Below are 17,642 nucleotides of genomic sequence, written 5' to 3' on the forward strand. Positions count from 1 at the left end.
AGCATCCCCGCAGTCAGGTGATCATGATTTGTGCACTTGGCAACTGGTTCACATTTATTTATTTATTTGTCTAATTTATCCCCGCCCATCTCCTCCCGTCGGAGGCCTCTGGGCGGTTTACAACAAGTGATTAAAACCATCAGAATAATACAAAAAATAAAATACTATAAAAATACTATAAATAGAAATAAAAAATAAAGAATAAAAATCCAAGCGATGAAACATCTAAAACAGTCCAAGTGTGGGAGGAGTGGTCTATAGCAACCATCCCCATGTAGATCTACTCCCCTCTCCACCCCAAGCGAGGCGGCAGAACCAGGTCTTCAGACTCCGCCAAAAGGCCAGGAGCGATGGGGCCAATCTCATCTCCGGGGGCAGCATGTTCCACAGGGCGGGAGCTACTGCAGAGAAGGCCCGCCTCCTGGACCCCGCCAGATGAAATTCTCTTACAGACGGGGTCCGCAGCATGCCCTCTCTGCACGATCGGGTGGGACGGGCTGATGATACGGGGAAGAGGCGGTCCCTCAGGTAACCCGGTCCCATGCCATGTAGGGCTTTGAAGGTGATAACCAACACCTTGAATTGGACCCGGAAGCAAACTGGTATCCAATGCAGCTCGCGGAGCAAAGGTGTTATGTGTGCCTTTCTAGGGGTGCCAAAAATAGCCTGCGCGGCTGCATTCTGGACCAGCTGAAGCTTCCGGATACGTTTCAAGGGTAGCCCCATGTAGAGTGTATTGCAATAGCCTATCTGAGAGATAACAAGGGCATGAGTGACTGTTCGAAGGGCCTCCTGGTCCAGGAAGGGGTGTAACTGGTGCATACACGTAGCTGCACAAAGGCTCTCCTGACCACGGCTGCCACCTGCTCTTCGAACAGGAGCCATGAGTCCATGAGGACCCCCAAGTTACGCACTGGGTCTGTCTGGGGCAGTGCAACCCCATCCAGAACCAGAGATGTTAATGTCCCGGATACAGAAGAACCATTAACCCACAGCCACTCGGTCTTACCAGGGTTCAGTTGAAGCCTGTTGTTCCCCATCCAGGCCCCCACAGCCCCCAGACACTCAGAGAGGGTAGTCACGGCATCACTTATTTCACCCGGGATGGAGATATACAATTGAGTATCATCAGCATACTGATGATACCTCATCCCATGGTGACGGATGATCTCACCCAGCGGTTTCATGTAGATGTTAAAAAGGAGAGGGGAGAGCACTGATCCCTGTGGCACCCCACAAAGAAGGGGCCGCGGGGCCGATCTCTCCCCCCCTATCACCACCGACTGGGACCGGCCCTGGAGGAAGGAGGTGAACCAGCGTAAGACGACGACGCCCACCCCCAACTCCCTGAGCCGCCCCCAAAGGATACCATGGTCGATGGTACCGAAAGCCGCTGATAGGTCAAGGAGAGCGAGGATCGATGCACTGCCTCCATCCCGCTCCCGCCAGAGATCATCCATAAGTGCGACCAATGCCGTTTCTGTCCCATATCCTGACCTGAAACCTGACTGAAAGGGGTCTAGATAATCCGTTTCCTCCAGGACCCTCTGGAGCTGCAAAGCCACCACTTTCTCAACCACCTTCCCCAGAAATGGGAGGTGGGAGACTGGACGAAAATTGTCCAGAACAGTAGGGTCCAGCGATGGCTTCTTGAGGAGGGGATGTACCAATGCCTCTTTAAAGGCCGCCGGAGACACCCCCTCTCCCAAGGATGTATTAACCATTGCATGGACCCAACCACATGTGACCTCCCGGCCTGCTTTTACTAGCCAGGAGGGACACGGGTCTAGATGGCATGTGGTGGCATTTACTGTCCATAGGATCCTGTCCACTTCCTCGGGTCCAACAGGATCAAACTGTTCCCAGATAACTGGGTAAGCCTGCTCCCCTGGTATCTCTCCAGACCACGCCTCATGCCTGGAGTCCAACTTGGAGCGGATCTGAGCAATTTTGTCCTGCAGATGCTCAGCAAATTCCTCTGCACGGCCCTGTAGGTGGGTCGCTGAACCCACCTTCCCCAAAAGGGATCGAGTGATCTTAAACAGGGCCGTCAGGCGGCATTCTGCAGATGCAATAAGAGCGGAGAAATATTGACATTTTGCCGCTTTTATCACCACAAGGTAGGCCTTAATGGCGGCTTTTACCTGTGTTCGGTCGAATTCAGTCTTTGTCTTCCTCCAGTGGCGCCCTAGGCGTCTCTTTACCCTCTTCAAAACTCTCAGCTCCTCCGTAAACCACGGGGAGTGCCGGGTTCAATGAGACAAGAGAGGCCGCACAGGCGCAATCCTGTCCAAGGCCCCGGCCACCTCCCTATTCCAGGTGGCAGCCAGGGCCTCCACTGGACCGTGCAGCAGATCCCCGGGTATAACCCCCAGCTCCCTCTGAAACCCAGCTGGGTCCATCAGTCGCCAGGGGCGGACCAATTGAAGGGGTCCTACCTCCCTGCGGAGGGGGGTGGCACGAGAGAATCTCAGGGCCACCAGGGCGTGGTCTTACCATGACAATGGGGACAGATCTATCTCTCCCCACAGATCACGTTGCCACTGCTCTGACAAGAAAACCAAGTCTGGGGTGTGACCACTATTTATGATTGTTGCAGTGTCACATGGGCAGATGATTGCCATTTTCGACCTTCTCAGCCAGCTTCTGGCAAGCAAAATCAATGGGAAACCACGTGATTCACTTAATGACCATGTGGTTCACTTAATGCCCACAGTGATTCACTTAACAACTGCCTCAAAAAAGGCCATAAAATCAGGCTGGATTTGCTTAATGACCGCTTTGCTTAGCAACCAAATTATAGTCCCAATTGTAGTCATTAAGTGAGGACTACCTGTAATGTTAGGGACGCGGTGGCGCTGCGGGTTAAACCGCTGAGCTGTCGATCGGAAGGTCGGCGGTTCGAAACCGCGCGGCGGGGTGAGCTCCCGTTGCTCGTCCCAGCTTCTGCACACCAAGCAGTTCGAAAACATGCAAATGTGAGTAGATTAATTGGTACCGCTTCGGCGGGAAGGTAACGGCGTTCCGTGAGTCATGCTGGCCACATGACCCGGAAGTGTCCTATGGACAACGCCGGCTCCAAGGCTTTGAAACGGAGATGAGCACCGCCCCCTAGAGTCGGACACGACTGGACTTTACGTCAAGGGAAACCTTTACCTTTACTACCTGTAATGTTATAAAACTTCATACGTTGTATTATTTCAATGCAGATGTTAATATAATAATGTTTATATAATATGATTAAAATTATTAATATTATATTATTTAGAAAGCTTAAAGCATTGAAAATAAAAAAGAGAAAAGTAAAAATTTTATTGATATTAATTGCCATAGAGGATGTCAGTGTTACAAGCATAAGATTGTTTAACTTTTTATCCCAAGCTGAGTAGAGCATAAAGAAAAAAGGACCACTGCCTTTCACATCGAAGTATTAGAAGTTCTCAACTTGGTCCTGTCACAAGAAAGAATAGTGGGATTTGTTTGTGAATGGCTGAAGACACAAATCTTCAATTAGTCAAGCTGAAGGCTCTGTGGGCAGCCACCAAATCCCTTTCCTGGGAAATGAACAGAACCTGGTTTAATAAGTTACCCTGTTTCATATAATTTTACACATTTTAATTTATTATTCACACAAACACCCTGCAGTTATCCCCAAAAAACAGAGTACACTTGGATAATGGGTTGTGCAACCCAATGTTATCACATTCGCTTTTATCAGGCAAAGCCAGGTAAAGGTAAAGGTAAAGGTTTCCCTTGACGTAAAGTCCAGTCGTGTCCGACTCTAGGGGGCGGTGCTCATCTCCGTTTCTAAGCCGTTAGAGCCGGCGTTGTCCGTAGACCCGTCCGTGGTCATGTGGCCGGCATGACGACACGGAATGCCGTTACCTTCCCGCCGAAGCGGTACCTATTGATCTACTCACATTTGCATGTTTTCGAACTGCTAGGTGAGCAGGAGCTGGGACTAGCAACGGGAGCTCACCCCGCCGCGCACCAGGGAGGAAAGGGCAAGATGAAAAGGACATTTATGGCGGTAACTCAACTTGTGAAGCAATACCAGTTAAGCTCTGAATGGTGGACTAGTCAGTCCTAGTCCTGAACTGCATCTCAACTTGGAATTAATTAAACTCCAGACAAAGTTCTCAGCTCTTAATCAATAATACTGAGATAATAATTACTTGCCAACCCTAGTTCAGTATGAATTTAAAGTAAATAAAGAAATGCACTTTAGATGGGCCCTGGATATAGTCCTTGGAGAATGTTAAAATACAACCAGCCTCAGTAAGACTTATTGTAATTTGTGGGGAGTTATTCTAATCTCAGTTGCCAGGGTTGATTATTTTCTGCTACCTGATACATCCCTTCACTGTTGAAGTAGCTCATTCTCTGGTTTTTAGAAGACTGGGCATAGGTTGGTTACTTTTCTGCATGAGAGTCTATCCGTCTGGTTAGGAAATCAGAGGCAATTCTGGGGCTGCTTTAATCCTCAACAAATTAGGAGGTGTCTCCTCATTTTCTTGCTTTTGTCAGCTCCCTGCCCTGAGCTGGTGGTCTGGGAAATTAAGAATGGAGGGAAACTCAAAGGTCAGTGGGAATAGGAGAAGGGAAGATCAACTTAAAGCAAGGAGGTTTTATGGGTTTATGAATATTCTAGAGGTTGGTTATGTAGGAATTAGAAATGTGAAAGTCTGGTGACAGATTATTCTAATGATATTCATGTGCTCACTCCGTTGACTGGAAGACTCAAGATTGGATTGTGCCATGTTATTAACGTCAGCTTGTGTTCCGTTTTCAGAGATGAAAATGAGCGGTGATGTGGCAGATTCCACGGAAATGCGGAATGAAGGCAGCCACCGAGGACCTGGTAAGAGAACATTTCCCCCCACCTTCTCTAGTATCTTCTAACACTTTCCAACGGCGGCCCACGTTCCAAGAGTGAGCTGGCTGGCTGGAAGTTGTAGCCAATCCTTAGATTGTTATGGTTTGTGTCCAGGTTGGGAAACCAGGAAGACGTTTGCATTCTGGGAAACCAAAAGTCTCTGATTCTTTTTCAGAGTTTCTTCTTTCTCTTGAATTTACCTTGATGACTGTGACTTTGGTGGAAAAGGGAGAGTTTACAGGGAAAGAGTTGGTGGACATTTGTCTCTTGTTCTTGACACCGGCGTCTGGTCCTTTAAAGCTTTGCTGAGTGTTTTTAAGATGGTGCTGCAGCCATCCGGCTACCTCCGGTTCGCTAGGAATTGATCTGACTCTCTCATTGCATCATACTTCTGTGTGTGAAGTAATCATAGCCCTTAAATATTAGGTGTCACGTCTATTCTACTCAAGTTGTCATTTCTCATAAAGGTAGAATTTATCTTAAAGGCAGAATGGCTTGAGACAAAAGTAAAAAAACAACAACAACTGGCTCTCTTTCCCAAGCTGATTTTGGAGTTTGCACTGTTGCCGTCTTAATTATCAGCAATCTCAGAAAGGTGAGATAATCCTGACACATTAAAAATGTGTTAATAAGGCTCAAATTAGTCCATCTTATGCTCATGATAACAGGAACCAGCGAAAGTGCTTGTGGTTACGAAGTTCAAAGGAAAAATTGTTTCCTCTAGAATGAATAAATGATACCTCCAAAACGGCTTAAAGGCCAAATCCTTTAACATCCAGAATCCAAACATTGTTTTCAACCCCACACCTAATTAATTTAATATATTTTTTTGCAAAATAAGCAACCATCTGCCCAGCTCCATTCACTTTACTGCCCTTCCAAGCATTAATGTGTACTTCTGCAGCTCCTGTTTGGGATTTGACTTTAAGTTTGAGCATAGAGCACCCTTTCAAGTATCAAGGAAATGTTGTGCCCAGGTTCTGAAAGCTGTTCTCCTTGAGGAGCACACTTTTATACACCCAAATCTGCATTAAAAATCAAATAAATGTTTGTGTTTAGTTAGTTGTGGTGCAGAAAAAAAAAGAAGCAGCAGCATCAGTAGTTTATGTTGAATGCCAGGTTTGACTACAACTCCCATCATGCCTAGCCAGCTTGGTCAATGGGAAAACTATCTTTGATGACTGTGGAGAATCTTCCTTGGGCTAAGAGATTGACTGCTGGCTTGGAAGAGCTTAGACAAAGACCTTTCCTGGGGCAATCAACATAGTACTTTTTTAAATAAAGAAGTCTCAAAGGGCATCCCACAAATTATAATTTAATATCCTACAACAGCCCAGTTTGCCACTAATTAAAAGGACTGAGGGAACGTAAAACCACACCTTCCACACCAGTTACCTAGTGCTGATTGGAGGACTTGAATGTGGCTTAATGTGAGAAGAATGGTTTCTCCTGAGACATGAGAGCTTCAACAATGATATGAGAATGTGGTGTCATAATGCTGAGCAGGAATGTGTTTGAGCAACAGTGGTTACAAGGATTGGCACACAGTCATTGCAACTTCTAGATTCGCCAAGTCTATGAGACAGAGCAGGATTCTGGGTCTTCTGCTAAGCTTCAAACCACGGATTTGCAAAGTAAAGTTTAGGCATGTTCACTGAGGTTGAATAATTGAATTGTCCACGTTTACTCACAATACAATCAGCAAGAAACAAGGTGATTAAACAAATACTACAGAACTTAGGCACAAAGAATTTATTAGAAGAATGGAACAACAAAGCTTGGTCTAGTTCAGGGACAGGCAACATTTGACAGATCCAGGCTTCAATTAAACTTTGAGACCACTTCAGGAGGCCATCAATGAATGGTTCAGCCTGTTTTTTCAGTGTGTTCCATGGGGTAAGATTGGGAATAGCAATGGAAGTCAACAGTTGCTTTTCCCATCTTTTTACTCCCCCCATTAACCCCCCAAAAAGTTTTAGGGTAGAGATTAGAGTAGGATGCTTCCAGGATTGCCCCCCCCTCCCCATTCTCGCCCTTAAATTTATTTATTTATTTATTTTGTGGCAGAATTTCAGCAGCAGAATCTTGTGCTGCCCACTTGTGACGAGATGGCAACAGTCAACTAGAAAATCAGTTGCAAGGTTCGTGGTGCAGGGAACACAAGGCAAGGTTGTGGCTGATGCTGGGGCAAGGTTTTTACACCTGGGAAGCTTCTTCATCCCCAGCTGGTGCTAATGATCCTGGAGTAGGATGCAGAACTACTCAGAAGGAGCTCCTGATAAAGTCATTATTCCTGCAATGCCCTTCCTTGAAATTTGACACTCCTCCATGTCTTTGTTTTTTGACTCTCAGCCTGCTGCCCCCATTACCTTCTCATGGGCTTGGAGGCTGTGAGATGTCATCAGAGTTGTAGTCCAGAGCCACAGGATCAGAACTGGTTCTGTTACAAGTTTGGGTGTCTGGAGCTTTAGGACTGAGCTCAGCAAGTGCCTTATCCTTCTCTTTCAATGAAACTTCATCTGGAGAGGTGATTTCCCTCTGCCTGCCGATAAGCTGGATAACATATGTCACTTTGGGATCCAGATACTGAGTCCAAATTCAGTCACCCATTGGCTCAGCCTAGCTTGAGTGTTTGCCTTATTTTACTGTACTGCAGGCAGAGGGCATTTTCATCACTTGGAAATATGAAGTCTCACCTTTTCCCCCTGGAAGGGGTCTTCCCCTCTCCCAAATTATTAGCTTCCTAGGAAGTCTGAAAACATGAGTTCTAGCATCGTCCTGAAATGGCGGGAGGTGGAGGAAAGAAATGCCAAGGGCTTTATGTGAACTCTTATCCCCTCTAAAAGGCATCTCCACCCTTTTTGGTGTTTGGAAAAGCTTAAAACAAGGCAGAGCAGCATGTGTTAAGAGACATGGCAGGGCGGTGAAGAAAGCAATAAGGATCTCACTTCTTGGCAACTTGGTAGCAAGTCTAAAGTATGTTCTCCGGTTTCTCCAATGTGTGTGCAAGCCATTTGCAATTTCCCTGGTCCATGTCACATTCTTGGTTTTGTATATGGTTTCCTGAGGTCTGAAAAGAAGACCTTGTGTGGCACAGAGTGGCAGCATTGCAACCGAAACTCTCCCCACGGCCCAAGTTCGATCCCAGCGGAAGCTGGATTCTCGGGTAGCCGGCTCAGGTCGACTCAGCCTCCCATCCTTCCGAGGTCGGTAAAATGAGCACCCAGATGGCTGGGGAAGGTGATGATTGCAGAAGGCAATGGCAAACCACCCCGCTCTATAGTCTGCCAAGAAAACATCGCGAAAGCAGCATCCCCCCAAAGGGTCAGACGTGACTCGGTGCTTGCACAGGGGACCTTTCACCTTTCCCCCTTTTTCCCCCTGAGGTCTAGCTTCTCACTGGACCCATTCTAGTTCTCGGCTGCTGTGACTGGGGATGGGGAGGAAGATTAAAACAGCTGGATTCCCTCGCATGGCTGTCTTTTACAACAATGCCAGAAAACATTCTTGAAGGTCCAGTTTACTTATATCTCACATCCTGGACACTCTCTTGAATCGGCTCCAGAGCTGGCCATTTCCAGATTTTTTAGAATCCAAATTTCCTGTACTTCATGCCTGAGGTGCTAGGTGGTGGTTCAAGACCGGCACGAATTATTCCCCATCTGCCCTGCAAGACTGATGTAATTGGAACACTGAGATGTTCATAGGAGAGAACGTGGAACGTATGAAGACGGTGGCTCCTTTTAAAATGGCTCTATCTGCTGCCTCCACTTGCAGAGCCTAAAATTCAGAGCCAGGGTTATGATCGCTGCCAAGAACAGGCCTATCCTTCCTGCAGTAGGAGGGGCCTTGGTACTTTCCAGCACTAGCCATAGGCCTAGATTAGAAAATGGGAAATGAATGCTCTCCTTTCAAATATGAACCCAAATCCTTTGTTGTGGTGTTGATTTAAATCAAGGATGGGCAACCTGGGGTCTGACAGTCACCCAGGACCTTCTCCTATATTTTTTGCAGAGCCCCTTCTGATGTAAATTACTGGCAATTAGTGGCAGAGTTTCTCCCCACTTTGAGGAAGGAGATGCCCAAAAGCACAAGGCCAACCCTAAAGGAGGCTTCGCAATATGTTAGTGAATTCCAAAGGTTGGGGGGGTGGGAGAGAACCTTGCCCCCTCCACTGATTCTGCCTTATCATTCCACCCACTGGTGCCTTGGCATATGTGTCCTTTGGCCACCCAAAGGTTGCCCATCTTGTTCTCCTCTGCTTAGACAATGTCCTGGGCAAGATCTGGGATGCAATACAATTCCATGAAGGGTATGCAGTTCTCCTGCAATCTTCCAAAGACCTTTGGGGTGGAGGAGAGTGTCAGGAGAGAATTGCCTGTACTCCCCTCTCAGGATAGCAAGAGGGAGTGAAGGCAGCTGACACCCTCAGGGATTTTTCAGCCTGCTGTTTCTTTATCTTCCTGAAAGATGGTTCAGCCCTAATCCCACAGGCCTGGGAAAATGGAGAAACAACTCCCACTATTCCACCGAAGGCTGATACAGATTTGGGAGAAGTTCCCTGGACTCCTTACAAAATGAAGGCTTGCATCAAAGCAGGCTAGCCTTTGACCTGCCCATTCCCCTCCTTTCGATTAGTTTTTTTTTTTAATTCCCTGGGGAGACCTGGTAGATGAAACTCCTCTCTATCTTCCTGTGATGCCAGAATGAGTAGGTAGGGAACCGTATCTTTGTTTATTTGTGGTGAGCTCTAAGTCTCTGTCTCCCTTGATTGCAACAGCCCAGATACAGAGACTTCCCTTTGAAATGGGGCGTGGTAGAGGGGAGGGGAGGGTGGGGGTAAGGCAAGGAAAGAACAACACCATGGAACAGGGAATGGAGAAAGCAGTTCAAACACACCTGTCCGTAACTGAATGGCCGCAGGCGCTGGGAGCCATCCTTTTGAATCCCCACCCTCTTCCACCGGACAAGTGGGGAACTGTCCTAGTATCCTCTGGAGTAAATTTGGGCAACTCCGCTGCACTCAGGTTGGCTAAATCCACACAGCTTTTGTCAAGCCTTGCTTAAAAATGAGGCAATGGGGTGGGGGGAGCTAGTTCACACAGGTGAGCTCAGCAGAATTGCTCCTCAACTGGAGCATTTCATGGTGCACATGGGAAAACAACAGTGTCCCTTCCCCCCCCCCCCCAATTCCTTGCGTGTAGAAAATAGGCATATCAGGGAAAGGATGAAGCTAGGATTTTCCTCCCAGTATCACGTTTTCAACAGCTGAGGGACATCGTTGCATGTTCTCTCTTCCAGTGTGAAGTTCAGGGATTGTCTGCTGCTTTGGCAAATTTAGATCCTTCTACAGTTATGGTTTCTTTTCTTCCTTAATACGTTGGCTGTCATGGGAGGGACGAAATGGAAGAAGCATTAGAGAAACGGGGGAAGAATTTCAAGGGGAAGGCGATTTCACTAGGAAGGGAAGCCCAGTGATTCACTGCCTGCTGTCGGACTCGTTGGAATGAAACGTCTTCTTAAATTCACACTCAGGAATCAATTGAGCATATGATCACCCAAGACAACAGACATAACCAACCAGTGATTTTGTATGGGCTGCGATTTTGGAATCTTTTTTTTAAAACATATATATCTTATGTTCCCTTTCTCATTTGGACATGCACAGCTTTTGTACGTGAATAAACCCTGGCTTAAGAAAGGATGCGAGCCTGTGACTCTCCCATTATTTCCTTTTTAACGGATTTTCCTCTTCAAAGGAAAAGGACAGAACTGTGAAGAAAAGTAGCGGGGGGGGGGGACTACAAATGGAAGATGATGATGCAAGCGTAGTCATAAAATGCCTTCTGCATTTAACAGATTTTTTTAAACATGGTAATTGTGTGCTGTCCTAAACCAGCATGAGTCATTTTCTGTCGGTTTATCTCATTTAGTAGAGGTTTAGCATGATGGGTGTCCAACCATCTTTCTGTGTAAAATTAGACCAGGTTGGGATCACAGGCAGATCACACTAGAGGACCAGGGTGCCCAACACACATAAAAACCAGGCAGAGTGGCTCATCATGGCTGTCATCTTGATTTTTGCTATCACACCTGGTGGACACCCTCTGTTTCAACTGCCTTTGATTTTTCCAAGTGTCACAGCCTTTTCCAGTCACTCTTGCCTCCACATCTTCTTCTTGGCGTTTTTCCCGCGCTAGGGCAGGGTCCGCTTGTTGGCATATCCATCTCCATTTGGCTCAGTCCAAGGCATCTTCAGGGGTGGCGTTCACGCATTCCATGTCCTCCTTAATGCGGTCCATCCACCGTTTCTTGGGTCTACCATGGGGCTGCTGGCCTCCAGGTCCAGGCGCGTGGCTGTTCTCGCCACCAATATTTAAGCTTTTTTTTTAAATCTATTCATTCGTGTCCAATGCTCAGAAACTCCCTGGACAAGTCCCTGCAGTTTTCTTGGCAAGGATTTTCAGAAGTGGTTTGCCGTTGCCTCCTTCCTAGGGCTGAGAGAAAGTGACTGGCCCAGGGACACCCAGCTGGCTTTGTGCCTAAGACGGGACTAGAACTCCCAGTCTCCTGGTTTCTAGCCTGGTGCCTTAACCAAACTGGCTCTCTATTTAAGCTTTAGCTTCCATTATCTCTGGAAAATCCATGCACTGCTCTAAATCTGCTGCCCACTGCAATCAGCTACGCTCAAGATGAACTGAGACTCTGTCTTCGTATAAATCAGCTCGTATATAATCTAAACTGGGATTTTTAAACCTTGTTGAAATCTATTGAACAAGTCACAGTGGCCAGGTGCATGCTGACATTAAGGCAGGGTTTATTTAACTATGATTTTTGGACAAACCATGATCTCTGTGCATAACCCAAAGTGCCACCAGATACACATCCATCGTGCATGTTCTTCCAAATGAACATATACCCAAAACAAACCAACCAACAATGCTTGGAGTAGCCTGGATCCTTCTGCCACCCATGGAGCAGCTGGTTGCTATGGCATTTCTGGGGCTGCAGAACATTTGCTTAAGGGGGCTGATTTCCATACTGGAGCTCTGAGCAAGGCAGGGGTAAAATTTCCATACAGGGCCAGCTCCTCTGGAAGTCCGTTGAGGTGGAGGATAAAGGGAGGGTGAAGATTTGAATGTCAAATGAAGAAACATCCTGGGATGGAAACAGGACAATGGGTAGTGGGATTGGGCATGAGGAAGAGGAGGAGGAGGAAGTGAAAAAGATGGACCATACAGGTACTGGTGGAGGTTCAATGAAGGCCCAGCCTTCATTCAGGCCCAACCCTTCATCCTGTCTTTTCCCATGCAGGCACTAAAGACTTTTTAAAGGGTTTTTGCATATCATGACTGCTCAGACTGCATATAGTGGTTGGAGCAATATACAAAAGAACTGCAAATAAACCAAGGACAATGTGCCTGCGTTGCACCAAATGGACTTCTGCGGACTCTGTCGTCCCCCCACCCCATCCTCTGCCCAAGGAGTTCCCTTCTTTGTTTTCCTAAGAAAACAGAACAACAGACAATCCAGACTAGTGGATTAGGGATTGCCCCGCTAAAGTTGGACTGAGTTACCTCACCCTCTGCTAGCCCAGTTGAGGAGGGGGGCAGCCAAAAGACTTCAAGGAAGCATTAGCTGTAAGAAGAGGCTAAGCAAGGATTTCAGGGTGCAGGGGTATCCATGGGCAGAGGGTCAGAAAAGTCAAAATGGTCCCATGACTGTGTGATTGAAGCTCTTCCCTTGCACAACACAATGGTCATGGCCACCATCTTGACTTTTCTGACCCTGCCCCCAGATGTTCCTGCACAGGAGAAGATGCTAGCCTAGACTTTCCCAATCTGGCTCCTTTCCTGTGGGCATGCAGTGCATTTCTTTCATTCCCCACCTCCATTTTTTTGCCTTACTTGCTATTTGGTGGGACCAGATGGAAGGGAGCAGAGAGGCAGGAGATGCCACCCAATCTCCTGGCAGTGGGTTTGGAGTTGGGGGAGAATCTCTGCAGCAGGAAGAGGGCAGCCTTGGCTTCAATTGCAAGCACTGTGTACGGAGCCACAATCACCCAACAGATGCATCTCTCACCAAATGATGGGATGTGGCCACCTCATGTGCTTCAGGCCACACTGTGGCAGACATGACATGCCAAGATCCCACAGATCTAGACATCAGTGGTGAGGAATTAAAGTTTCTTTTATGGAGGAGAGCAGAAGAGATCTGTGTTGGCACTGGAAGAGAACTTCTTCTGGAGGTGAAATGCAGGGTCCAGCTGGCTTCTGAGCTTCAGCCGAAACCCTCCATCCACCCAGTGGCGCCAGCAATGAAACGATGAGGGGGCAGTTGCAAAAGCCCACTCCCTACGCACAGACACTGTTAGGACTTCTCGAACAAGGGCAATAACATTAGTGGCTTTCGTCAACCGCTTTAATAAAACCTGGCCTCCCTTGCTGATCTAATTAAGAGGCATTACGCATTTATTATGGCTTTAGCCAGTACAGTGTTACCATTTTCAGAAGAAAGATGAGCAACAGCTTACCTAAAGTAGACTTATTTTTGTTGGCCAGCAGAGAAACTCTGACTGCCTGTCCTTTGGGGGTGGAGTTGCGGGAGAGAATATACCTAGTCACTGCTATTTTGAAGGTGGCATTTGTGGTCCTCATTAGCAATAATGTAAGAAAATAAGGGCAAATCCCTTCTTGGTTGGTGCCATCATCTAAATTTGGTTTGGTTAGAGAGAGTCTTAATTTTTTACCCTCCCTCCCTTCGTTCCTCATTCTCTCATCCCATCCAGCTCATTCATCTTTTAGGTACAGTTCTCTGAATGCATTACAAAACAATTTGATTTTTCAAAATCATAGGGGACAAAACAGGAAAAGGGAAACCTGGCAGAAAAAATGACAGAAAGGTCACTCTAAACCAGGGTTTCTCAACCTTGGCCACTTTAAGATGGGTGGACTTCAACTCCCAGAATTCCCCAGCCAGCATGCTGGCTGGGGAATTCTGGGAGTTGAAGTCCACCCATCTTAAAGTATGCTGGCTGGGGAATTCTGGGAGTTGAAGTCCACCCATCTTAAAGTATGCTGGCTGGGGAATTCTGGGAGTTGAAGTCCACCCATCTTAAAGTATGCTGGCTGGGGAATTCTGGGAGTTGAAGTCTCTTGTGCCTGTTTCTTATTGGCTTGGGGCCCATCTTGCACTAACCATGGTTTGCTGAATAAGCCACAATGCCCTGGCTTGTACATAAGCCGTAAACTACAGTTTGCAAGCCATTATGGCTGGATTCACAGAACATGCTAAGCAAACTGCTTTATGGCTTAGCATGATGTATGAAACTAGCCATTCAGACCTACATGTTTAGCTAGATCAAAGAGACAGAAGCTGCATTTGCAGAAGATGCTAAGTGGGTTCATTTTAACCCTGGATCATCTGTTTATAGCTTATTGTGAAGGCAAATCACTTGGTCGTGGTTCAGTGGTGTATATTGTGCAAACTCAGGAATGTACATTTTAAAAAACTGAAAATGGAGTTGTTCTTCAGATCACTCGGAGGGTGATCCCACACACCCCTTGCAACTCCCTAGTTGCCTGATGAGAGCTGGGTGGGTCCAACAGGAATTGTGCCATGACCCACTTCGTGTGGCAGGTGGTACGTGCCTTCTCTCTGGATGTTCCCTGATTGATTTATGATTTTATTTGCTATTTGCTATTTGCTATTTGCTCTTGAACGGTAAACGAAAATAATTGCCTCACAAAATGAACAATTCCACCCGGAATTGGGGAACATTTTCTCCTCTCCAGGGAAAACTCCCTGGGCAAAGTCGCAGAGCTGTTGCCAACGCTGTGCAAATTGACTCATGCCTGGCCGCTGCCAGGTCTCCAAGGGAGGGAAGCGAACGCCTCTTTCCAGAGATTGCTGGGATACGGCCACGCTCCCAACGCCCTCTGCGCATTCGCCTCACGTCTGGCCTTGTGGTGGATCCAGTTCGGTTGGAATATTGGGAGTGCTCTCGCCAAAGACATCCATCCGACCCCGTTTCTTCTCCTTTTCGAAAGAGGGCAACACCAAAGTGAGCCACGTCTACCGCTGGCTCTGTACCAGTAGGGCTGAAACCAAAGACATGCGGCATCTGTCACTGGGCAGGGTGAGGCTTCACTGTTGGCATTCAAGCCCTAGGAAGGCTGTAACGCTAAGCGCATTGACAAGGCATTAAGCCCACGGAAGCCGATGGAACTTCTTTCTGAGTCATCGGATTAAGCTGGTTGGGCTGCCAGAATTGCCCCGGAGATCTGGTCCAGCTGGGATCTTAACAGCAGCTGCAAATTATCTTGGTAGAAGCTGGTGTCCAGGGCTAGAGGTCAAGCAGATCTGACCAGTTGATCATCATAGCTTGATATTCAGGCATGCAGGTAGTCCTCCTTAACAACCGTTAGTTTAACGACAGTCCGAAGTTCCGACAGCCTCGGGAAAAGTGCTATATGACCTGGACTCACACTTACGACCATCACAAAACGTTGCACCACCCTGCAGTCATGTGATCGCAATTCAGCCCTTGGCAGCCAGCTCGCATTTACAACCAGTTGCAGTGTCCTGCGGTCACGTGATGGCAATTTGCGACCTTTTTTGCCAGCTTCCAGCAAAAAAAGTCCATTGGGGAAGCTCAATTTGCTTAATGACCATCATAAAAATGGTTGTAAAATAGGATCTGGCCATGTGGTGACTCACTTACTGATCGCACCACTTAACAACCCGTTTTCCAGTCCCTGTTGTGGTCATTAAGTGAGGACTGCCTGTACCTCCCCTCCCCAACCCCCACATGCACATTAGCAATAGCATCCCAAGTGGCTTTTTAAAGCATTTCTGCAACAGTCGACTTCCCTTCCTGTGGAATTGGCACACTGCATTGAATAGATTCCTTTTCTCCTTTCTCTTTTGGTGAACCACCACATTGAGTAAAACGCATACACATGTGCTATCAGCCCTACTTTTAGGCTTGCTTCAGATCAAAGTGGATTCACCACGTTTGCCTCCGATGAACTCCAGAAGCTGTTCAGGCTGCCTCTGGCACGGCTTTTGTGAATCCTGGAGACCTGGGAATAACAAAGATCCTCTCCCGAGTGCGTATACAGTCCTGCTATAGGCACCTGATAGCCTGAAGCTGGGCAAGACTAGACGTAGCACTCGGCGTTGGGCTTTGCTTATCCTATGAAGAAGGTGAGAAAGAGATCTACTGGGTAGTCTGCAGCTGCTACTAGGAGAAGAAAGCAATGCATTCAGAAGCATGGCTGGATCATACACATAATTCTCTTGGGAAATCAAATCTCAGTGTTAGTTCAAAGGGAAGGCAGCATTTTGCTCAAATCCAGAAATAAGAGATTCTAGCTTGGTGGGCATACTGTATAATTTTGGGAAGGGACCTCTTTTAGGTCCCAGAGGTCTACGTATCTCGCAATCTCTTCATCCGCAGAGGATAATAAGAAGGATGTGGACAAGAGTTCATTCATTTCACCTCCTGCTAGTTACATCCAGTTTGGCTCTGTGAGAAGCAAGCTGGAGAGGAGAGGTCACCTTCTGGAAGTTGGGGTCTCAGATGTTCAGGGACAATGACTCCCAGCATCCAAGCTAGCATGGGAATTCAGAGCATCTGACGCTTCAGAGACATCACTGGAGGAAGCTAGAGAGGTCGCTCTGCATTCTTCTGTACAAGCCTTGCTGGGAAGCGGGAAGAATTCTCTCGTGTTCATTGATGTTTTGCAATTAAACGGACGTTTAGACTTGCTCCTTGAATGAGGAGGTGAGCTACAGTAGGTGTTTTGGCTGTGTGTCCTTCCTTCCTTCCTTCCTTCCTTCCTTCCTTCCTTCCTTCCTTCCTTCCTTCCTTCCTTCCTTCCTTCCTTCCTTCCTTCCTTCATGGTGCACAAAGAGATGGAGCAATGGTGCTCGTTTCTACCACAAATGCATCTTTCAATACCATGCCAGCGAAAGAGATGCCATTTATTTAACAATTTTTCTAATGTTTATCAGTTGCCTACAGCCGGAAGTTCTCAGAGCAAAGTGTTATGAACGTACAAGCAAAAATCTGCAGGACAGCTTCATAAAACAGCGCTACATGAAAAGAACATTGAAAAACAAGAGAGGAGATGAAGCGGCAGAAAAGTGCAGCTTTGCCGGCAACCCTTCATTTCTCTGCGCGATGGGGCAACCTGGCCAGAGACTCATAAGCCAAGTGCTGAATATAGAAATTCCCTCTGCTGCCTGCTTTCACCACACGTCTGGTGAATGTAGTAACTTACACTGTGCAATTATGAATGTATGGTAGATTGGACCTTGCCCCACAAATAAGATAATGAGAAGGCAGCTTCTGCCATGCTACTGGTCTTTCTGCCTTTCACAAGGTTTACAGGTATGCCAAGGTTTCAGGAGCAGCAGGGGCCACTATGCCTTCAGCTGAATTGATCCACCCAGGCAAGAACATGCCACAAACCCTTCCTCCACAGGGTTCTCATTCGATAGGCAGGAGTACCCCACCTTGGCTTGTTTGGCAGCATTGAAATATTCCCAGATGGTAGCTAAATTTCAGAACATGTCTTTAGCACGCAGAAAATGGTCTTTGCTTCAGGCTGTGGCATCTTCTCTTGAAAGCAAGAATGGACAGTTTTAGGACCGTTTCACCATGTCTGGTCCCCCAGTCCTATTTTGATATTTTTTTAAACCTGAGCCTTCCAAAATTGCCCTGGCTCAGGGTTCAGTTCTGTTCATGGATTTAAAAGCA

Source organism: Candoia aspera, chromosome 9 (genome assembly GCF_035149785.1).
Source record: "Candoia aspera isolate rCanAsp1 chromosome 9, rCanAsp1.hap2, whole genome shotgun sequence".
Lineage (NCBI taxonomy): Eukaryota > Metazoa > Chordata > Lepidosauria > Squamata > Boidae > Candoia > Candoia aspera.